The following is a 22,871-nucleotide window of genomic DNA, read 5'->3' on the forward strand; positions in this document are numbered from 1 at the left end:
TGCTGCAACCAAAGCTGTTCTTTCCATGCATCTTGTTGCGTTTAATCTACTGCCCGAGCTGTTTCACATGTATTATGATATCCTATTACAAATAGATTGTATTTGGTCTCTCCGTAATTTGAACATTTTTTTTAGGTCCACCGAATTTAGAGGCAGTGATGCATGAGTGGCTTCACATAGATTTGGTTGATTTAATTATTCCCATAGATAAATGAAACTTCAGTAAAAATTAAAATCTGGGTTTGTTATTGGAGTTATGGGGGTTCGAACCCCAGGCCTTCCGCATGCTAAGCGGACGCTCTACCACTGAGCTATATCCCCTGTTACCAGTAACTTGCTGAAAAAGAGAGCTCAACGAGTTAAATTTTTTACATATTATGTAACTAAAAAATTGCCTATAGCTAGAAGGTGCAAAGATGTCGAGTTTGATATTGCTGCAATCAAAGCTGTTTTTTCCATGCGCCTTGTTGCGTATAATCTAGTGCCCAAGCTTTTTCACATGTATTTTGATGTCCTATTACAATTAGACTGTATTTGGTCTCTCCTTAATTTAAACATTTTCAAGGTCCACCGAATGTAGACGCAGTGATGTATGAGTGGCTTCTCATAGATTTGGTTGATTTAATTATTCCAATAGATAAATGAAACTTCAGTCAAAATTAAAATCTGGGTTTGTTATTGGAGTTATGGGGGTTCGAAACCCAGGCCTTCCGCATGCAAAGCGGACGCTCTCCCACTGAGCTATATCCACGGTGAACAGTAACTTGCTGAAAAAGAGAGCTCAACGAGTTAAATTTTTACGTATTATGTAACTTTAAAATTGCCTATAGCTAGAAGCTGCAAAGTTGTCAAGTTTGATATTGCTGCAACCAAAGCTGTTCTTTCCATGCATCTTGTTGCGTTTAATCTACTGCCCGAGCTGTTTCACATGTTTTATGATGTCCTATTACAAATAGATTGTATTTGGTCTCTCCGTAATTTGAACATTTTTTAGGTCCACCGAATTTAGAGGCAGTGATGCATGAGTGGCTTCACATAGATTTGGTTGATTTAGTTATTCCCATAGATAAATGAAACTTCAGTAAAAATTAAAATCTGGGTTTGTTATTGGAGTTATGGGGTTTCGAACCCCAGGCCTTCCGCATGCTAAGCGGACGCTCTACCACTGAGCTATATCCCCTGTTACCAGTAATTTGCTGAAAAAGAGAGCTCAACGAGTTAAATTTTTTACATATTATGTAACTAAAAAATTGCCTATAGCTAGAAGGTGCAAAGATGTCGAGTTTGATATTGCTGCAATCAAAGCTGTTTTTTCCATGCGGCTTGTTGCGTATAATCTAGTGCCCAAGCTTTTTCACATGTATTGTGATGTCCTATTACATTTAGACTGTATTTGGTCTCTCCTTAATTTAAACATTTTTAAGGTCCACCGAATGTAGACGCAGTGATGTATGAGTGGCTTCTCATAGATTTGGTTGATTTAATTATTCCAATAGATAAATGAAACTTCAGTCAAAATTAAAATCTGGGTTTGTTATTGGAGTTATGGGGGTTCGAAACCTAGGCCTTCCGCATGCAAGGCGGACGCTCTACCACTGAGCTATATCCACGGTGAACAGTAACTTGCTGAAAAAGAGAGCTCAACGAGTTAAATTTTTACGTATTATGTAACTTTAAAATTGCCTATAGCTAGAAGCTGCAAAGTTGTCGAGTTTGATATTGCTGCAATCAAAGCTGTTTTTTCCATGCGGTTTGTTGCGTATAATCTAGTGCCCAAGCTTTTTCACATGTATTGTGATGTCCTATTACAATTAGACTGTATTTGGTCTCTCCTTAATTTAAACATTTTCAAGGTCCACCGAATGTAGACGCAGTGATGTATGAGTGGCTTCTCAGATTTGGTTGATTTAATTATTCCAATAGATAAATGAAACGTCAGTCAAAATTAATATCTGGCTTTGTTATTGGAGTTATGGGGGTTCGAAACCCAGGCCTTCCGCATGCAAAGCGGACGCTCTACCACTGAGCTATATCCACGGTGAACAGTAACTTGCTGAAAAAGAGAGCTCAACGAGTTAAATTTTTACGTATTATGTAACTTTAAAATTGCCTATAGCTAGAAGCTGCAAAGTTGTCAAGTTTGATATTGCTGCAACCAAAGCTGTTCTTTCCATGCATCTTGTTGCGTATAATCTACTGCCCGAGCTGTTGCACATGTATTATGATGTCCTATTACAATTAGATTGTATTTGGCCTCTCCGTAATTTGAACATTTTTTTCAGGTCCACCGAATTTTGAGGCAGTGATGCATGAGTGGCTTCACATAGATTTGGTTGGTTGATTTAATTATTCCCATAGATAAATGAAACTTCAGTCAAAATTATAATCTGGGTTTGTTATTGGAGTTATGGGGGTTCGAACCCCTGGCCTTCCGCATGCAAAGAGGACGCTCTACCACTGAGCTATATCCCCTGTAAACAGTAACTTCCTGAAAAAGAGAGCTCAACGAGTTAAATTTCTACATATTATGTAACTAAAAAATTGCCTATAGCTAGAAGGTGCAAAGATGTCGAGTTTGATATTGCTGCAATCAAAGCTGTTTTTTCCATGCAGCTTGTTGCGTATAATCTAGTGCCCAAGCTGTTTCAAATGTATGTTGATGTCCTATTACAAATAGATTGTATTTGGTCTCTCCGTAATTTGAACATTTTTTTTTAGGTCCACCGAATTTTGAGGCAGTGATGCTTGAGTGGCTTCACATAGATTTGGTTGATTTAATTATTCCCATAGATAAATGAAACTTCAGTCAAAATTAAAAGCTGGGTTTGTTATTGGAGTTATGGGGGTTCGAACCCCAGGCCTTCCTCATGCAAAGCGGACGCTCTACCACTGAGCTATATCCACGGTGAACAGTAACTTGCTGAAAAAGAGAGCTCAACGAGTTAAATTTTTACGTATTATGTAACTTTAAAATTGCCTATAGCTAGAAGCTGCAAAGTTGTCAAGTTTGATATTGCTGCAACCAAAGCTGTTCTTTCCATGCATCTTGTTGCGTATAATCTACTGCCCGAGCTGTTTCAAATGTATTATGATGTCCTATTACAATTAGATTGTATTTGGCCTCTCCGTAATTTGAACATTTTTTTCAGGTCCACCGAATTTTGAGGCAGTGATGCATGAGTGGCTTCACATAGATTTGGTTGATTTAATTATTCCCATAGATAAATGAAACTTCAGTCAAAATTATAATCTGTGTTTGTTATTGGAGTTATGGGGGTTCGAACCCCTGGCCTTCCTCATGCAAAGAGGACGCTCTACCACTGAGCTATATCCCCTTTAAACAGTAACTTGCTGAAAAAGAGAGCTCAACGAGTTAAATTTCTACATATTATGTAACTAAAAAATTGCCTATAGCTAGAAGGTGCAAAGATGTCGAGTTTGATATTGCTGCAATCAAAGCTGTTTTTTCCATGCGGCTTGTTGCGTATAATCTAGTGCCCAAGCTTTTTCACATGCATTGTGATGTCCTATTACAATTACACTGTATTTGGTCTCTCCTTAATTTAAACATTTTTAAGGTCCACCGAATGTAGACGCAGTGATGTATGAGTGGCTTCTCATAGATTTGGTTGATTTAATTATTCCAATAGATAAATGAAACTTCAGTCAAAATTAAAATCTGGGTTTGTTATTGGAGTTATGGGGTTTCGAAACCCAGGCCTTCCGCATGCTAAGCGGACGCTCTACCACTGAGCTATATCCCCTGTTACCAGTAATTTGCTGAAAAAGAGAGCTCAACGAGTTAAATTTTTTACATATTATGTAACTAAAAAATTGCCTATAGCTAGAAGGTGCAAAGATGTCGAGTTTGATATTGCTGCAATCAAAGCTGTTTTTTCCATGCGGCTTGTTGCGTATAATCTAGTGCCCAAGCTTTTTCACATGTATTGTGATGTCCTATTACATTTAGACTGTATTTGGTCTCTCCTTAATTTAAACATTTTTAAGGTCCACCGAATGTAGACGCAGTGATGTATGAGTGGCTTCTCATAGATTTGGTTGATTTAATTATTCCAATAGATAAATGAAACTTCAGTCAAAATTAAAATCTGGGTTTGTTTTTGGAGTTATGGGGGTTCGAAACCCAGGCCTTCCGCATGCAAAGCGGACGCTCTACCACTGAGCTATATCCACGGTGAACAGTAACTTGCTGAAAAAGAGAGCTCAACGAGTTAAATTTTTACGTATTATGTAACTTTAAAATTGCCTATAGCTAGAAGCTGCAAAGTTGTCAAGTTTGATATTGCTGCAACCAAAGCTGTTCTTTCCATGCATCTTGTTGCGTATAATCTACTGCCCGAGCTGTTGCACATGTATTATGATGTCCTATTACAATTAGATTGTATTTGGCCTCTCCGTAATTTTAACATTTTTTTCAGGTCCACCGAATTTTGAGGCAGTGATGCATGAGTGGCTTCACATAGATTTGGTTGATTTAATTATTCCCATAGATAAATGAAACTTCAGTCAAAATTAAAATCTGGGTTTGTTAATGGAGTTATGGGGGTTCGAACTCCAGGCCTTCCGCATGCAAAGTGGACGCTCTACCACTGAGCTATATCCCCTGTTCCCAGTAACTTGCTGAAAAAGAGAGCTCAACGAGTTAAATTTTTACTTATTATGGAACTAAAAGATTGCCTATAGCTAGAAGGTGCAAAGATGTCGAGTTTGATATTGCTGCAATCAAAGCTGTTTTTTCTATGCGGTTTGTTGCGTATAATCTAGTGCCCAAGCTTTTTCACATGTAATGTGATGTCCTATTACAATTAGACTGTATTTGGTCTCTCCTTAATTTAAACATTTTTAAGGTCCACCGAATGTAGACGCAGTGATGTATGAGTGGCTTCTCAGATTTGGTTGATTTAATTATTCCAATAGATAAATGAAACGTCAGTCAAAATTAAAATCTGGCTTTGTTATTGGAGTTATGGGGGTTCGAAACCCAGGCCTTCCGCATGCAAAGCGGACGCTCTACCACTGAGCTATATCCACGGTGAACAGTAACTTGCTGAAAAAGAGAGCTCAACGAGTTAAATTTTTACGTATTATGTAACTTTAAAATTGCCTATAGCTAGAAGCTGCAAAGTTGTCAAGTTTGATATTGCTGCAACCAAAGCTGTTCTTTCCATGCATCTTGTTGCGTATAATCTACTGCCCGAGCTGTTTCAAATGTATTATGATGTCCTATTACAATTAGATTGTATTTGGCCTCTCCGTAATTTGAACATTTTTTTCAGGTCCACCGAATTTTGAGGCAGTGATGCATGAGTGGCTTCACATAGATTTGGTTGATTTAATTATTCCCATAGATAAATGAAACTTCAGTCAAAATTATAATCTGGGTTTGTTATTGGAGTTATGGGGGTTCGAACCCCTGGCCTTCCGCATGCAAAAAGGACGCTCTACCACTGAGCTATATCCCCTTTAAACAGTAACTTGCTGAAAAAGAGAGCTCAACGAGTTAAATTTCTACATATTATGTAACTAAAAAATTGCCTATAGCTAGAAGGTGCAAAGATGTCGAGTTTGATATTGCTGCAATCAAAGCTGTTTTTTCCATGCAGCTTGTTGCGTATAATCTAGTGCCCAAGCTGTTTCAAATGTATGTTGATGTCCTATTACAAATAGATTGTATTTGGTCTCTCCGTAATTTGAACATTTTTTTAGGTCCACCGAATTTTGAGGCAGTGATGCATGAGTGGCTTCACATAGATTTGGTTGATTTAATTATTCCCATAGATAAATGAAACTTCAGTCAAAATTAAAATCTGGGTTTGTTATTGGAGTTATGGGGGTTCGAACCCCAGGCCTTCCGCATGCAAAGCGGACGCTCTACCACTGAGCTATATCCACGGTGAACAGTAACTTGCTGAAAAAGAGAGCTCAACGAGTTAAATTTTTACGTATTATGTAACTTTAAAATTGCCTATAGCTAGAAGCTGCAAAGTTGTCAAGTTTGATATTGCTGCAACCAAAGCTGTTCTTTCCATGCATCTTGTTGCGTATAATCTACTGCCCGAGCTGTTTCAAATGTATTATGATGTCCTATTACAATTAGATTGTATTTGGCCTCTCCGTAATTTGAACATTTTTTTCAGGTCCACCGAATTTTGAGGCAGTGATGCATGAGTGGCTTCACATAGATTTGGTTGATTTAATTATTCCCATAGATAAATGAAACTTCAGTCAAAATTATAATCGGGGTTTGTTATTGGAGTTATGGGGGTTCGAACCCCTGGCCTTCCTCATGCAAAGAGGACGCTCTACTACTGAGCTATATCCCCTTTAAACAGTAACTTGCTGAAAAAGAGAGCTCAACGAGTTAAATTTCTACATATTATGTAACTAAAAAATTGCCTATAGCTAGAAGGTGCAAAGATGTCGAGTTTGATATTGCTGCAATCAAAGCTGTTTTTTCCATGCAGCTTGTTGCGTATAATCTAGTGCCCAAGCTGTTTCAAATGTATGTTGATGTCCTATTACAAATAGATTGTATATGGTCTCTCCGTAATTTGAACATTTTTTTAGGTCCACCGAATTTTGAGGCAGTGATGCATGAGTGGCTTCACATAGATTTGGTTGATTTAATTATTCCCATAGATAAATGAAACTTCAGTCAAAATTAAAATCTGGGTTTGTTATTGGAGTTATGGGGGTTCGAACCCCAGGCCTTCCGCATGCAAAGAGGACGCTCTACCACTGAGCTATATCCCCTGTTAACAGTAACTTGCTGAAAAAGAGAGCTCAACGAGTTAATTTTCTACATATTATGTAACTAAAAAATTGCCTGTAGCTAGAAGGTGCAAAGATGTCGAGTTTGATATTGCTGCAATCAAAGCTGTTTTTTCCATGCGGCTTGTTGCATATAATCTAGTGCCCAAGCTGTTTCACATGTATTGTGATGTCCTATTACAAATAGATTGTATTTGGTCTCTCCGTAATTTGAACATTTTTTAGGTCCACCGAATTTTGAGGCAGTGATGCATGAGTGGCTTCACATAGATTTGGTTGATTTAATTATTGCCATAGATAAATGAAACTTCAGTCAAAATTAAAATCTGGGTTTGTTATTGGAGTTATGGGGGTTCGAACCCCAGGCCTTCCGCATGCAAACAGGACGCTCTACCACTGAGCTATATCCCCTGTTAACAGCAACTTGCTGAAAAAGAGAGCTCAACGAGTTAAACTTCTACATATTATGTATATAAAAAATTGCCTATAGCTAGAAGGTGCAAAGATGTCGAGTTTGATATTGCTGCAATCAAAGCTGTTTTTTCCATGCGGCTTGTTGCGTATAATCTAGTGCCCAAGCTGTTTCACATGTATTGTGATGTCCTATTACAAATAGATTGTATTTGGTCTCTCTGTAATTTGAACATTTTTTTAGGTCCACCGAATTTTGAGGCAGTGATGCATGAGTGGCTTCACATAGATTTGGTTGATTTAATTATTCCCATAGATAAATGAAACTTCAGTCAAAATTAAAATCTGGGTTTGTTATTGGAGTTATGGGGGATCGAACCCCAGGCCTTCCGCATGCAAAGAGGACGCTCTACCACTGAGCTATATCCCCTGTTAACAGTAACTTGCTGAAAAAGAGAGCTCAAAGAGTTAAATTTCTACATATTATGTAACTAAAAATTTGCCTATAGCTAGAAGGTGCAAAGATGTCGAGTTTGATATTGCTGCAATCAAAGCTGTTTTTTCCTTGCGGCTGGTTGCGTATAATCTAGTGCCCAAGCTGTTTCACATGTATTGTGATGTCCTATTACAAATAGATTGTATTTGGTCTCTTCCTTAATTTAATTATTTTTAAGGTCCACCGAATGTAGACGCAGTGATGTATGAGTGGCTTCTCATAGATTTGGTTATTTTAATTATACCCATAGATAAATGAAACTTCAGTCAAATTTAAAACCTGTGTTTGTTTGTGGAACTATGGGGGTTCGAACACCAGGCCTTCCGCATGCGAAGCGGACGCTCTACCACTGAGCTATATCCCTGCTGAACAGTTACTTGCTGAAAAAGAGAGCTCAACGAGTTAAATTTTTACGCATTATGTAACTTTAAAATTGCCTATAGCTAGAAGGTGCAAAGTTGTCAAGTTTGATATTGCTGCAACCAAAGCTCTTCTTTCCATGCATCCTGTTGCGTATAATCTACTGCCCGAGCTTTTTCACATGTATTAGAGCGTCCTATTACAATTAGACTGTATTTGGTCTCTCCGTAATTTGAACATTTTTTAATTCCATCGAATGTTGAGGCAGTGATGCATGAGTGGCTTCTCAAAGATTTGGTTGATTTAATTATTCCCATAGATAAATGAAACTTCAGTCAACATTTAAACATGGGTTTGTTTTTGGAGATTTGGGATTCCAACGCCAGCCTTTCCGCATGCAAAGCGGACGCTCTACCACTGAGCTATATCCCCTGTAAACAGAAAATTGCTGAAAACGAGAGCTTCTTGAGTTAAGTTTTGACATATTATGTAAATTTATAATTGCCTATAGGTAGAAGGTGCAAAGATGTCAAGGTTGATAACACTGCAACCAAAGCTGTTTTTTCCATGCATCTTGTTGTCTATAATCTACTACCCGAGTGGTTTCACATGTATTGTGATGTCCTATTACAATTAAACTGTATTTGGTCTCTCCGTAATTTGAACATTTTTTAGGTCCACCGATTGTTGAGGCAGTGATGCATGAGTGGCTTCTCATAGATTTGGTTGATTTAAGTATTCCCATAGATAAGTGAAACTTCAGTCAAAACTAAAAGATATGTGGGTTCGAAACCCTGGCTTCGCGTATGCAAAGCGCACGCTCTACCAATGAGCTATATCCCCTGTGACCAGTAACTTGCTGACATACATTTTTACATATTTTCTAAATTTCAAATTGCTTGTAGCTAGAGAGCGGAAAGATGTCAAGTTAAGTTACGCTGCAACCAGAGCTGTTGGTTTTCATACATCTGGTTGATTATAATCTAGTGCCCGAGCTGTTTCACATGTATTGTGATGTCCTATTACAATTGGACTGTATTTGATCTCTCCGTTTTTTGAACATTTTTTGAGGTCCACCGAATGTTGAGGCACTGATGCATGAGTGGCTTCTCATAGATTTGGTTGAGTTAATTATTCCCATAGATAAATGAAACTTCAGTCAAAATTAAGATCTGGGTTTGTTTTTGGAGATATGAGGGTTCGAAACCCAGGCCTTCCTCATGCAAAGCATTCGCTCCACCACTGTGCTATATCCCCTGTAAAGAGTAACTTGCTGAAAACGAGAGCTCAACGAGTTAAATTTTTAGTTATTATGTAACTTTAAAATTGCTTATAGCTAGAGGGTGCAGAGATGTCAAGTTTGATAATGCTGCAACCAAAGCTGTTTTTTCCATGCATGTGTTGCGTATAATCTAGTGCCCGATCTGTTTCACATGTATTGTGATGTCCTATTACAATTAGTCTGTCTTTGGTCTCTCCGTAATTCAAGCAATTTTTTTAGGTCCACTGAATGTTGAGGCAGTGATCCATGAGAGGCTTCTTATAGATTTGACTGATTTAATTTTTCCCATAGATAAACGAAACTTTAGTCAAAATTAAAATCTGGGTTTGTTTTTGGAGATATGCGGGTTCGAACCCCAGGCCTTCCCCATGCAAAACGGACACTGTACCGCTGAGCTTTAAAACCTGTGAACAGTAACTTGCTGAAAACTAGAGCTCAACGAGCTAAACTGTTACATAATATCAAGCCTTATAATTGCCTATAGCTAAAAAGTGCGAAGATGTAAAACTTGATAACGCTGCAACCACAGCTGTTTTTTCCACGCATCTGGTTGAGTATACTTTAGTGCCTGAGCTAATTCACCTGTGTTGTGATGTCCTATTACAATGTGGCTGTATTTGGTCTCTCCATAAACCGAACATTTTTGAGGTCCACCGAGTGTTGAGGCAGTGATGCATGAATGGCCCATGAATTCGTTGGTTTAATTATTCCAACAGATAAATGAAACTCCAGTCAAAATTAAAAGCTGGGTTTGTTTTTGGATATGGGGGTTCGAAGCCCAGGGCTTCCTCATGCAAAGGGGACGCTCTACCACTGAGCTCTATTACCTGTCCACAGTAGCTTGCTGACAACGAGATCTCAACGAGTTAAATTTTTACACATTATGTGGCTTTAAATTTTCCTATAGCTAAAAAGTGTAAAGATGTTAAGTTTGATAACGCTGCAACCAAAGCTGTTTGTTCCATGCCTCTGGTTGACTATTCTCATGTGTTGTGATGTTCTATTACAATTAGGCTGTATTTGGTCTCTCCATAATCCGAACATTTTTGAGGTCCACCGAGTGTTGAGGCAGTGATGCATGAATGGCCGCTGAATTGGTTGGTTTAATTATTCCTTCAGATAAACAAAACTTCAGTCAAAATTAAAATCTGGGTTTATTTTTGGAGTTATGGGAGTTCGAACCCCAGGCCTTCCCCATGCAAAACGGACGCTCTACCACTGAGCTTTAAAACCTGTGAACAGTAACTTGCTGAAAACGAGAGCTCAACGAGCTAAAGTCTTACATAATATCAAGCTTTATAATTGCCTATAGCTAAAAAGTGCGAAGATGTAAAACTTGATAACGCTGCAACCACAGCTGTTTTTTTCACGCATCTGGTTGAGTATACTTTAGTGCCTGAGCTAATTCACCTGTGTTGTGATGTCCTATTACAATGTGGCTGTATTTGGTCTCTCCATAATCCGAACATTTTTGAGGTCCACCGAGTGTTGAGGCAGTGCTGCATTAATGGCCCCTGAATTCGTTGGATTAATTATTCCAACAGATAAATGAAACTTCGGTCAAAATTAAAAGCTGGGTTTGTTTTTGAATATGGGGGTTCAAAGCCCATGGCTTCCTCATGCAGAGGGGACGCTCTACTACTGAGCTCTATTACCTGTCCACAGTAGCTTGCTGACAACGAGATCTCAACGAGCTAAATTTTTACACATTATGTGGCTTTAAATTTTCCTATAGCTAGAAAGTGTAAAGATGTTAAGTTTGATAACGCTGCAACCAAAGCTGTTTGTTCCATGCCTCTGGTTGAGTATACTTTAGTGCCTGTGCTAATTCTCATGTGTTGTGATGTTCTATTACAATTAGGCTGTATTTTGTCTCTCCATAATCCGAACTTTTTTGAGGTCCACCGAGTGTTGAGGCAGTGATGCATGAATGGCCCCTGAATTGGTTGGTTTTATTATTCCTTCAGATAAACGAAACTTCAGTCAAAATTAAAATCTGGGTTTGTTTCTGGAGATATGGGAGTTCGAACCCCAGGCCTTCCCCATGCAAAACGGACGCTCTACCACTGAGCTTTAAAACCTGTGAACAGTAACTTGCTGAAACGAGAGCTCAACGAGCTAAAGTCTTACAGAATATCAAGCTTTATAATTGCCTATAGCTAAAAAGTGCGAAGATGTAAAACTTGATAACGCTGCAACCGCAGCTGTTTTTCACGCATCTGGTTGAGTATACTTTAGTGCCTGAGCTAATTCACATGTGTTGTCATGTCCTATTACAATGTGGCTGTATTTGGTCTCTCCATAACACGAACATTTTTGAGGTCCACCGAGTGTTGAGGCAGTGATGCATGAATGGCCCCTGAATTCATTGGTTTAATTATTCCAACAGATAAATGAAACTCCAGTCAAAATTAAAAGCTGTGTTTGTTTTTGGATATGGGGGTTCGAAGCCCAGGGCTTCCTCATGCAAAGGGGACGCTCTACCACTGAGCTCTATTACCTGTCCACAGTAGCTTGCTGACAACGAGATCTCAACAAGCTAAATTTTTACACATTATGTGGCTTTAAATTTTCCTATAGCTAGAAAGTGTAAAGATGTTAAGTTTGATAACGCTGCAACCAAAGCTGTTTGTTCCATGCCTCTGGTTGAGTATAATTTAGTGCCTGAGCTAATTCACCTGTGTTGTGATGTCCTATTACAATGTGGCTGTATTTGGTCTCTCCATAATCCGAAGATTTTTGAGGTCCACCGAGTGTTGAGGCAGTGATGCATTAATGGCCCCTGAATTCGTTGGTTTAATTATTCCAACTGATAAATGAAACTCCAGTCGAAATTAAAAGCTGGGTCTGTTTTTGAATATGGGGGTTCAAAGCCCAGGGCTTCCTCATGCAAAGGGGACGCTCTACTACTGAGCTCTATTACCTGTCCACAGTAGCTTGCTGACAACGAGATCTCAACGAGCTAAATTTTTACACATTATGTGGCTTTAAGTTTTCCTATAGCTAGAAAGTGTAACGATGTTAAGTTTGATAACGCTGCAACAAAAGCTGTTTGTTCCATGCCTCTGGTTGAGTATACTTTAGTGCCTGCGCTAATTCTCATGTGTTGTGATGTTCTATTACAATTAGGCTGTATTTGGTCTCTCCATAATCCGAACATTTTTGAGGTCCACCGAGTGTTGAGGCAGTGATGCATGAATGGCCCCTGAATTGGTTGGTTTAATTATTCCTTCAGATAAACGAAACTTCAGTCAAAATTAAAATTTGGGTTTGTTTTTGGAGATATGGGAGTTCGAACCCCAGGCCTTCCCCATGCAAAACGAACGCTCTACCGCTGAGCTTTAAAACCTGTGAACTGTAACTTGCTGAAAACGAGAGCTCAACGAGCTAATTTTTTACATAATATAAAGCTTTATAATTGCCTATTGCTAAAAAGTGCGAAGATGTAAAACTTGATAACGCTGCAACCACAGCTGTTTTTTCCATGCATCTTGTTGAGTATACTTTAGTGACTGAGCTAATTCACATGTGTTGTGATGTCTTATTACAATTAGACTGTATTTGGTCTCTCCATAACCCGAACATTTTTGAGGTCCACCGAGTGTTGAGGCAGTGATGCATGAATGGCCCCTGAATTGGTTGGTTTAATTATTCCTTCAGATAAACGAAACTTCAGTCAAAATTAAAATTTGGGTTTGTTTTTGGAGATATGGGAGTTCGAACCCCAGGCCTTCCCCATGCAAAACGAACGCTCTACCGCTGAGCTTTGAAACCTGTGAACTGTAACTTGCTGAAAACGAGAGCTCAACGAGCTATTTTTTTACATAATATAAAGCTTTATAATTGCCTATTGCTAAAAAGTGCGAAGATGTAAAACTTGATAACGCTGCAACCACAGCTGTTTTTTCCATGCATCTTGTTGAGTATACTTTAGTGCCTGAGCTAATTCACATGGGTTGTGATGTCCTATTACAATTAGACTGTATTTGGTCTCTCCATAACCCGAACATTTTTGAGGTCCACCGAGTGTTGAGGCAGTGATGCATGAATGGCCCCTGAATTCGTTGGTTTAATTATTCCAACAGATAAATGAAACTCCAGTCAAAATTAAAAGCTGGCTTTGTTTTTGGATATGGAAGTTCGAAGCGCAGGCCTTCGTCATGCAAAGGGGACGCTCTACCACTGAGCTATATTACCTGTCCACAGTAGCTTGCTGACAACGAGATCTTAAGAGCTGAATTTTTACACATTATGTGGCTTTAAATTTGCCTATAGCTAGAATGTTTGGTTGAATTGGTCGATTTAATTGTTCCTACAGATGAATGAAACTCCAGTCAAAATTAAAAGCTGAGGTTGTTTTTGTAGATATGGTGGTTCTAAACCCAAGAGTTTCCCATGCAAGGCGAAAGCTCTACCATTGGGCTATGTCCCCTGTGAACAGCAACTTGCGCACATTCAGAGCTCGACGAGTTATTTTTTTACATATTATGTTACTTTAAAATTGCATATAGCTAGAAAGTGTAAAGATGTTAAGTTTGATAACGCTGCAACCACAGCTGTTTTTTCCATGCATCTGGTTAAGTATGATTCAGTGCCTGAGCTAATTCACATGTGTTGTGATGTCCTATTACAATTAGGCTGTATTTGGTCTCTCCATAATCCGAACATGTTTGAGGTCCACCGAGTGTTGAGGCAGTGATGCATGAATGGCCCCTGAATTGGTTGGTTTAATTAGTCCTTCAGATAAATGAAACGCCAGTCAAAATTATAAGCTGGGTTTGTTTTGGGAGATATGGGGGTTCGAACCCCAGTCCTTGCGCATCCAAAGCTGACGCTCTACCACTGAGCTATATCCCCTGTGAAAAGTTGTTTGCTGACAACGAGAGCTCGACGAGTTATATTTATTCATATTATGTAACTTTCAAATTGCCTATAGCTACAAAGTACAAAGACGTCAAGTTTGATAACGCTGCAATCAAAGCTGTTTTTCATGCACGTGGTTGATTATAATCTAGTGCTTGAGCTGTTTCGCATGTATTGGGATGTCCTGTTAAAATTAGACTGTATTTGGTCTATCCGTAATTCGAACATTTTTTAGGTCCACCAAAATTTGAGGCAGTGATGCATGAGTGGCTCCTCATTGACTTGGTTGATTTAATTGTTCCCATAGATAAATGAAACTTTAGTAAAAATTAAAATCTGGCTCTGCTTTTGGAGATATGGGGGTTTGAACCCCCAGGCCTTCCCCATGCAAAGCGGACGCTCTAACACTGAACTATATCCCCTGTCAACAGTAGTTTGCTGTCAACGAGGGCTCAAGCAGCTAAATTTTAACATAAATTACAGCTTTAAAATTGCATAAAGCTAAAAATTGCGAAGGTGTTAAAATTCAAAACGCTGCAAACAAAGCTGTTTTTTATGCATCTGGTTGATTATAATCTAGTGCCCGAGCTGCTTTACATGTATTGTGATGTCATATTACAATTTGACTGCATTTGGTCTCTCCGTAATTCAATATTTTTTTAGGTCCACCTAATGTTGAGGCAGTGATGCATGAGGGGCTTCTCATAGAATTGGTTGATTTGAATTTTCCTACAAATAAATGAAACTCCAGTTAAATATTAATAGTTGGATTTGTTTTTGGAGATATCGGGGTTCCAACTGCAGTCCTTCCGCATGCAAAACTGACGCTCTACCACTGAGCTATATCCCCTTTGAACAGTAGTTTGCTGACAACTAGAGCTCAACGAGCTAAGTTTTTACATAATGTCAGGCTTTGAAATTGTCTATAGCTAAAAAGTGCGAAGGTGTAAAAATTCATAGCGCTGCAACCAAAGCTGGTTTTTTCATGCATCTGGTTGATTATAGTCTTGTGACCCAGCTGTTTCACATGTATTGTGATGTCTTATTACAATTTGACTGTATTTGGTCTCTCCGTAATGCAACATTTTTTTAGGTCCACCTAATGTTGAGGCAGTAATGCATGAGTGGCTTCTCATAGAATTGGTTGATTTAATTATTCCTTCAGATAAATGAAACGCCAGTCAACATTATAAGCTGGGATTGTTTTGGGAGATATGGGGTTCGAACCCCAGTCCTTGCGCATCCAAAGCTGACGCTCTACCACTGAGCTATATCCCCTGTGAAAAGTTGTTTGCTGACAACGAGAGCTCAACGAGTTAAATATATTCATATTATGTAACTTTTTTAAATTGCCTATAGCTACAAAGTAAAAAGACGTCAAGTTTGATAACGCTGCAATCAAAGCTGTTTTTCATGCACGTGGTTGATTATAATCTAGTGCTTGAGCTGTTTCACATGTATTGCGATGTCCTGTTAAAATTAGACTGTATTTGGTCTATCCGTAATTCGAACATTTTATTAGGTCCACCAAAAGTTGAGGCAGTGATGCATGAGTGGCTCCTCATTGACTTGGTTGATTTAATTGTTCCCATAGATAAATGAAACTTCAGTAAAAATTAAAATCTGGCTTTGCTTTTGGAGATATGGGGGTTGGAACCCCCAGGCCTTCCGCATGCAAAGCGGACGCTCTAACACTGAACTATATCCCCTGTCAACAGTAGTTTGCTGTCAACGAGGGCTCAAGGAGCTAAATTTTGACATAAATTACAGCTTTAAAATTGCATAAAGCTAAAAATTGCGAAGGTGTAAAAATTCAAAACGCTGCAAACAAAGCTGTTTTTTATGCATCTGGTTGATTATAATCTAGTGCCCGAGCTGCTTCACATGTAATGTGATGTCATGTTACAATTTGACTGCATTTGGTCTCTCCGTAATTCAATATTTTTTTAGGTCCACCTAATGTTGAGGCAGTGATGCATGAGGGGCTTCTCATAGAATTGGTTGATTTAAATATTCCTACAAATGAAACTGCAGTTAAATATTAAAAGTCGGATTTGTTTTTGGAGATATTGGGGTTCCAACTGCAGTCCTTCCGCATAAAAAGCTGACGCTCTACCACTGAGCTATATCCCCTTTGAACAATAGTTTGCTGACAACTAGAGCTCAACGAGCTAAGTTTTTACATAATGTCAGGCTTTTAAATTGTCTATAGCTAAAAAGTGCGAAGGTGTTAAAAATTCATAGCGCTGCAACCAAAGCTGGTTTTTTCATGCATCTGGTTGATGACCCAGCTGTTTCACATGTATTGTGATGTCCTATCACAATTTGACTGTATTTGGTCTCTCCGTAATTCAATATTTTTTTAGGTCCGCCTATTGTTGAGGCAGTGATGCATCAGGGGCTTCTCATAGAATTGGTTGATTTAAATTTTCCTACAAATAAATGAAACTCCAGTTAAATATTAAAAGTTGGATTTGTTTTTGGAGATATCGGGGTTCCAACTGCAGTCCTTCCGCATGCAAAACTGACGCTCTACCACTGAGCAATATCCCCTTTGAACAGTAGTTTGCTGACAATTAGAGCTCAACGAGCTAAGTTTTTACATAATGTCAGGCTTTGAAATTGTCTATAGCTAAAAAGTGCGAAGGTGTAAAAATTCATAGCGCTGCAACCAAAGCTGGTTTTTTCATGCATCTGGTTGATTATAGTCTTGTGACCCAGCTGTTTCACATGTATTGTGATGTCTTATTACAATTTGACTGTATTTGGTCTCTCCGTAATGCAACATTTTTTTAGGTCCACCTAATGTTGAGACAGTAATGCATGAGTGGCTTCTCATAGAATTGGTTAATTTAATTATTCCTTCAGATAAATGAAACGCCAGTCAAAATTATAAGCTGGCTTTGTTTTGGGAGATATGGGGGTTCGAACCCCAGTCCTTGCGCATCCAAATCTGACGCTCTACCACTGAGCTATATCCCCTGTGAAAAGTTGTTTGCTTATAACGAGAATTGGTTGATTTAATTATTCCTTCAGATAAATGAAACGCCAGTCAAAATTATAAGCTGGGTTTGTTTTGGGAGATATGGGGGTTCGAACCCCAGTCCTTGCGCATCCAAAGCTGACGCTCTACCACTGAGCTATATCCCCTGTGAAAAGTTGTTTGCTGACAACGAGAGCTCAACGAGTTAAATATATTCATATTATGTAACTTTTTTAAATTGCCTATAGCTACAAAGTAAAAAGACGTCAAGTTTGATAACGCTGCAATCAAAGCTGTTTTTCATGCACGTGGTTGATTATAATCTAGTGCTTGAGCTGTTTCACATGTATTGCGATGTCCTGTTAAAATTAGACTGTATTTGGTCTATCCGTAATTCGAACATTTTATTAGGTCCACCAAAAGTTGAGGCAGTGATGCATGAGTGGCTCCTCATTGACTTGGTTGATTTAATTGTTCCCATAGATAAATGAAACTTCAGTAAAAATTAAAATCTGGCTTTGCTTTTCGAGATATGGGGGTTTGAACCCCCAGGCCTTCCGCATGCAAAGCGGACGCTCTAACACTGAACTATATCCCCTGTCAACAGTTGTTTGCTGTCAACGAGGGCTCAAGGAGCTAAATTTCAACATAATTTACAGCTCTAAAATTGCATAAAGCTAAAAATTGCGAAGGTGTAAAAATTCAAAACGCTGCAAACAAAGCTGTTTTTTTATGCATCTGGTTGATTATAATCTAGTGCCCGAGCTGCTTCACATCTATTGTGATGTCATATTACAATTTGACTGCATTTGGTCTCTCAGTAATTCAATATTTTTTTAGGTCCACCTAATGTTGAGGCAGTGATGCATGAGGGGCTTCTCGTAGAATTGGTTGATTTAAATATTCCTACAAATGAAACTCCAGTTAAATATTAAAAGTCGGATTTGTTTTTGGAGATATCGGGGTTCCAACTGCAGTCCTTCCGCATACAAAGCTGACGCTCTACCACTGAGCTATATCCCCTGTGAAAAGTTGTTTGCTGACAACGAGAGCTCAAGGAGCTAAATTTTAACATAAATTACAGCTCTAAAATTGCATAAAGCTAAAAATTGCGAAGGTGTAAAAATTCAAAACGCTGCAAACAAAGCTGTTTTTTTATGCATCTGGTTGATTATAATCTAGTGCCCGAGCTCCTTCACATCTATTGTGATGTCATATTACAATTTGACTGCATTTGGTCTCTCCGTAATGCAACATTTTTTTAGGTCCACCTAATGTTGAGGCAGTAATGCATGAGTGGCTTCTCATAGAGTTGGTTGATTTAATTATTCCTTCAGATAAATGAAACGCCAGTCAAAATTATAAGCTGGGTTTGTTTTGGGAGATATGGGGGTTCGAACCCCAGTCCTTGCGCATCCAAATCTGACGCTCTACCACTGAGTTATATCCCCTGTGAAAAGTTGTTTGCTTACAACGAGAATTGGTTGATTTAATTATTCCTTCAGATAAATGAAACGCCAGTCAAAATTATAAGCTGGGTTTGTTTTGGGAGATATGGGGGTTCGAACCCCAGTCCTTGCACATCCAAAGCTGACGCTCTACCACTGAGCTATATCCCCTGTGAAAAGTTGTTTGCTGACAACGAGAGCTCAACGAGTTAAATATACTCATATTATGTAACTTTTTTAAATTGCCTATAGCTACAAAGTAAAAAGACGTCAAGTTTGATAACGCTGCAATCAAAGCTGTTTTTCATGCACGTGGTTGATTATAATCTAGTGCTTGAGCTGTTTCACATGTATTGCGATGTCCTGTTAAAATTAGACTGTATTTGGTCTATCCGTAATTCGAACATTTTATTAGGTCCACCAAAAGTTGAGGCAGTGATGCATGAGTGGCTCCTCATTGACTTGGTTGATTTAATTGTTCCCATAGATTAATGAAACTTCAGTAAAAATTAAAATCTGGCTTTGCTTTTCGAGATATGGGGGTTTGAACCCCCAGGCCTTCCGCATGCAAAGTGGACGCTCTAACACTGAACTATATCCCCTGTCAACAGTTGTTTGCTGTCAACGAGGGCTCAAGGAGCTAAATTTTAACATAAATTACAGCTCTAAAATTGCATAAAGCTAAAAATTGCGAAGGTGTAAAAATTCAAAACGCTGCAAACAAAGCTGTTTTTTTATGCATCTGGTTGATTATAATCTAGTGCCCGAGCTGCTTCACATCTATTGTGATGTCATATTACAATTTGACTGCATTTGGTCTCTCAGTAATTCAATATTTTTTTAGGTCCACCTAATGTTGAGGCAGTGATGCATGAGGGGCTTCTCATAGAATTGGTTGATTTAAATATTCCTACAAATGAAACTCCAGTTAAATATTAAAAGTCGGATTTGTTTTTGGAGATATCGGGGTTCCAACTGCAGTCCTTCCGCATACAAAGCTGACGCTCTACCACTGAGCTATATCCCCTTTGAACAGTAGTTTGCTGACAACTAGAGCTCAACGAGCTAAGTTTTTTACATAATGTCAGGCTTTTAAATTCTCTATAGCTAAAAAGTGCGAAGGTGTTAAAAATTCATAGCGCTGCAACCAAAGCTGGTTTTTTCATGCATCTGGTTGATGACACAGCTGTTTCACAAGTATTGTGATGTCCTATTACAATTTGACTGTATTTGGTCTCTCCGTAATGCAACATTTTTTAGGTCCACCTAATGTTGAGGCAGTAATGCATGAGTGGCTTCTCATAGAATTGGTTGATTTAATTATTCCTACAGATAAATGAAATTTCAGTAAAAATTAAAAGTTGGAATTGTTTTTGGAGTTATCGGGGGTTCGAACGCCAGTCCTTCCGCATGCGAAGCGGATGCTCTACCACTGAGTTGTATCCCCTGTGAACAGTTGTTTGCTGACAACGAGAGCTCAACGAGTTAAATTTAAGCATATTATGTAACTTTCAAATTGCCTATGGCCAGGAAAAACAAAGATGTCAAGTTTGATGACGCTGCAACCAGAGGTGTTTTTTCATGCATCTGTTTGATTACAATCTACTGCTTGAGCTATTTCACATGTATTGTGATGTCCCATTAAAATTAAACTGTATTTGGTCTCTCCGTAATTCGAACATTGTTTTTAGGTCCACCGAAAATTGTGGCAGTGATGCATGAGTGGCTTCTCATAGACTTGGTTGTTTTAATTATTCCCATAGATAAATGAAACTTCAGTCAATATTAAAATCTGGGTTTGTTTTTGGAGATATGGGGGTTCGAACCCCTGAATTTCTGCATGCAATGCGGACGCTCTACCACTAAGCTATATCCCCTTTGAATAGTCTCCTGCTGAAAATGAGAGCTCATTGAGTTAAATTTTCACAAACTATAAACTTTAAAATTGCCTATAGCTAGAAGGTGCAAAGATGTCAGATCAGATAACGCTGCAACCAAAGCTGTTTTTTCCATACATCTTGTTGCGTGTGATATATGTATTGTGATGTTCTATTGCAATTAGACTGTATTTGGTCGCTCCACAATTCAAACACTTTTGAGTTCCACCGAATGTTGAGCCAGCGATGCATGAGTGGCTTCTCATAGATTTGGTTGATTTAATTATTCGCATAGATAAAAGAAACTTCAGTCGAAATTAAAAGATTGGTTTGTTTTATGAGTTATGGGGGTTCGAATCTCAGGCCTTCCTCAAGCAAAGGGGACGCTCTACCACTGAGCTACATTAACTTGCAACAGTGTCTCGCTGAAAACGAGAGCTCAATGAGTTAATTTTTTACATATTATTTAACTTTAAAACTGACTATAGCTAGAAAGTGCAAAGATGTCAAGTTTGATATTGCTGCAATCAAAGCTGTTTTTTCCATGCAGCTTGTTGCGTATAATCTAGTGCCCAAGCTGTTTCAAATGTATGTTGATGTCCTATTACAAATAGATTGTATTTGGTCTCTCCGTAATTTGAACATTTTTTTAGGTCCACCGAATTTTGAGGCAGTGATGCATGAGTGGCTTCACATAGATTTGGTTGATTTAATTATTCCCATAGATAAATGAAACTTCAGTCAAAATTAAAATCTGGGTTTGTTATTGGAGTTATGGGGGTTCGAACCCCAGGCCTTCCGCATGCAAAGAGGACGCTCTACCACTGAGCTATATCCCCTGTTAACAGTAACTTGCTGAAAAAGAGAGCTCAACGAGTTAAATTTCTACATATTATGTAACTAAAAAATTGCCTATAGCTAGAAGGTGCAAAGATGTCGAGTTTGATATTGCTGCAATCAAAGCTGTTTTTTCCATGCCTCTGGTTGCGTATAATATAGTGTCTGAGCTGTTTCACATGTATTGTATTCTTTTTTTTGCAATTAGACTATATTTGGTCGCTCCACAATTCAAATTCTCTTGAGTTCCACCAAATGTTGAACCAGTGATGTCTTTAATGGCCTCTAATAGAGTACGTTAATTTATTTTCTCCCATAGATTAATGACACTCCAGTCAAAATTAAAAGATGGGTTTGTTTTATGAGTTATGGGGATTCGAACCCCAGGCCTTGCTCATGCAAAGGAGATAACCTACCACTGAGCTACATCACCTTGCAACAGTGTGTTGCTGAAAACGAGAGCTCAACGAGTTAACTTTTTGCATATTAAATAATTTTAAAATTGCCTATTGCTAGAAAGTGCAAAGATATCAAGTTTGATAACGCTGCAAGCAAAGCTGTTTTTTCCATGCCTCTAGTTGAGTATATTTTAGTGCCCGAGCTAATTAACATGTGTTGTGATGTCCTGTTACAATTAGACTGTATTTGGTCTCTGCGTAATTCGAACATTTTTTAGGTCCTCCGAAAGTTGAGGCAGTGATGCATGAGTGGCTTCTCATAGACTTGGTTGACTTAATTATTCCCATAGATAGTCAAAATTAAAATCTCGGTTAGTTTTTGGAGATATGGGGCTTCGAAACCCAGGCCTTTCGCATGCAAAGCTCACGCTCTACCGTTCAGTTATACCCCCTGTGAACAGTAACTTGCTGAAAACGGGTCAAACATGTATTGTGATATTCTATTGCAATTAGACTGTACTTGCAGGTGCGTAAAAGCAATCTAAATGGACTTTTTTTCGAGAACAATCTAAAAACTTCGGACGAACAAACGTGCGCATCCCAATACCAATTTTGTTGATGCGTTTACCAAGAACTGAAAAGTTGTATACAATCGTGAAGTAATTGAAAAAAATCCGGCAAAAATAAGGAAAATTAGCGCAATGGTCAAAAATGTTAAGATTAAAAGATTATGTTCGGTTCTGGTGACAATGTTCGGTTCTGGTGACAATCAAACATCCGACAAACACCCGAAGAAACGCGCTTCAAAAAAGTAGAGGGATAAATCCAACCTGCGTTGGCGGTAAGCCAAAAACTTCTTCAAGCATCCTAAAGCAATATCAGAACCTCCGATAAACTTTTAATAATTTCACTTGATGCACATTCCACCTCACTTTTGAAAGTAAAAATTGTGCTTGAAAATGTGAAGGAGAGAATCATGAAAAGAAAGGTAAACAAGTATATCAATAATCCAGCTCTGTCAGCCAAAAACACTGCCTCAAAACAATTGATGGAAAGCAATTAACGGATAAATTATTCGATCGTGAGTGAGAAATCGTACAACTCCCTGTGCCAACAAAACCTAC

The 22,871-nt window shown here is 38.5% G+C and overlaps 1 protein-coding gene and 13 non-coding genes across 14 annotated transcripts in view; 1 reads left to right on the forward strand and 13 right to left on the reverse strand.

Moving 5' to 3' along the window:
- The window catches only part of LOC142338166 (proteasome adapter and scaffold protein ECM29-like), a 212,565-nt gene that overhangs the window by 95,562 nt on the left and 94,132 nt on the right, over window positions 1-22,871 (forward strand). The gene's annotated exons all lie outside the window — the stretch shown is intronic.
- Trnaa-agc (transfer RNA alanine (anticodon AGC)) lies at window positions 250-321 on the reverse strand. Its single transcript has one exon. It is a non-coding gene; the product is annotated as a tRNA-Ala (tRNA).
- On the reverse strand, window positions 1,109-1,180 carry Trnaa-agc (transfer RNA alanine (anticodon AGC)). The gene has a single exon. It is a non-coding gene; the product is annotated as a tRNA-Ala (tRNA).
- Window positions 2,401-2,472, reverse strand: Trnaa-ugc (transfer RNA alanine (anticodon UGC)). The gene has a single exon. It is a non-coding gene; the product is annotated as a tRNA-Ala (tRNA).
- Window positions 3,264-3,335, reverse strand: Trnaa-ugc (transfer RNA alanine (anticodon UGC)). Its single transcript has one exon. It is a non-coding gene; the product is annotated as a tRNA-Ala (tRNA).
- On the reverse strand, window positions 3,693-3,764 carry Trnaa-agc (transfer RNA alanine (anticodon AGC)). Its single transcript has one exon. It is a non-coding gene; the product is annotated as a tRNA-Ala (tRNA).
- Trnaa-ugc (transfer RNA alanine (anticodon UGC)) lies at window positions 4,554-4,625 on the reverse strand. Its single transcript has one exon. It is a non-coding gene; the product is annotated as a tRNA-Ala (tRNA).
- On the reverse strand, window positions 5,842-5,911 carry Trnaa-ugc (transfer RNA alanine (anticodon UGC)). The gene has a single exon. It is a non-coding gene; the product is annotated as a tRNA-Ala (tRNA).
- Window positions 6,703-6,774, reverse strand: Trnaa-ugc (transfer RNA alanine (anticodon UGC)). The gene has a single exon. It is a non-coding gene; the product is annotated as a tRNA-Ala (tRNA).
- Window positions 7,562-7,633, reverse strand: Trnaa-ugc (transfer RNA alanine (anticodon UGC)). The gene has a single exon. It is a non-coding gene; the product is annotated as a tRNA-Ala (tRNA).
- On the reverse strand, window positions 7,992-8,062 carry Trnaa-cgc (transfer RNA alanine (anticodon CGC)). Its single transcript has one exon. It is a non-coding gene; the product is annotated as a tRNA-Ala (tRNA).
- On the reverse strand, window positions 14,127-14,198 carry Trnap-ugg (transfer RNA proline (anticodon UGG)). Its single transcript has one exon. It is a non-coding gene; the product is annotated as a tRNA-Pro (tRNA).
- Trnap-ugg (transfer RNA proline (anticodon UGG)) lies at window positions 17,283-17,354 on the reverse strand. Its single transcript has one exon. It is a non-coding gene; the product is annotated as a tRNA-Pro (tRNA).
- On the reverse strand, window positions 21,280-21,351 carry Trnaa-ugc (transfer RNA alanine (anticodon UGC)). The gene has a single exon. It is a non-coding gene; the product is annotated as a tRNA-Ala (tRNA).

This window comes from Convolutriloba macropyga, chromosome 4, assembly GCF_964194025.1.
Source record: "Convolutriloba macropyga chromosome 4, txConMacr16.3, whole genome shotgun sequence".
Classification (NCBI taxonomy): Eukaryota; Metazoa; Xenacoelomorpha; order Acoela; family Convolutidae; genus Convolutriloba; species Convolutriloba macropyga.